Here is a 224-nt window from a genome sequence, read left to right as displayed (position 1 = left end):
CTCATTGTTTTTGCTACTAACACTGAGATGTTGGTGCATGCGTCTCTAATCTGTATGTATCTGAATATTACTAGTCATAATCAGTTGCACTCGGATCCTTAGCACCTGTGTATGTCTATAAAGTCATCGGGTAGATGTCAATAGTAATGTTTATCACCTCTACTAATTAACATGACATAAGTTTTTATGCTTCCTCCTCAAATATAATTCATTTTTAAAATTTG

This window comes from Nannospalax galili, unplaced genomic scaffold, assembly GCF_000622305.1.
Source record: "Nannospalax galili isolate Female #2095 unplaced genomic scaffold, S.galili_v1.0 scaffold96, whole genome shotgun sequence".
Classification (NCBI taxonomy): Eukaryota; Metazoa; Chordata; class Mammalia; order Rodentia; family Spalacidae; genus Nannospalax; species Nannospalax galili.
Note: the sequence above shows the minus strand (reverse complement) of the source record.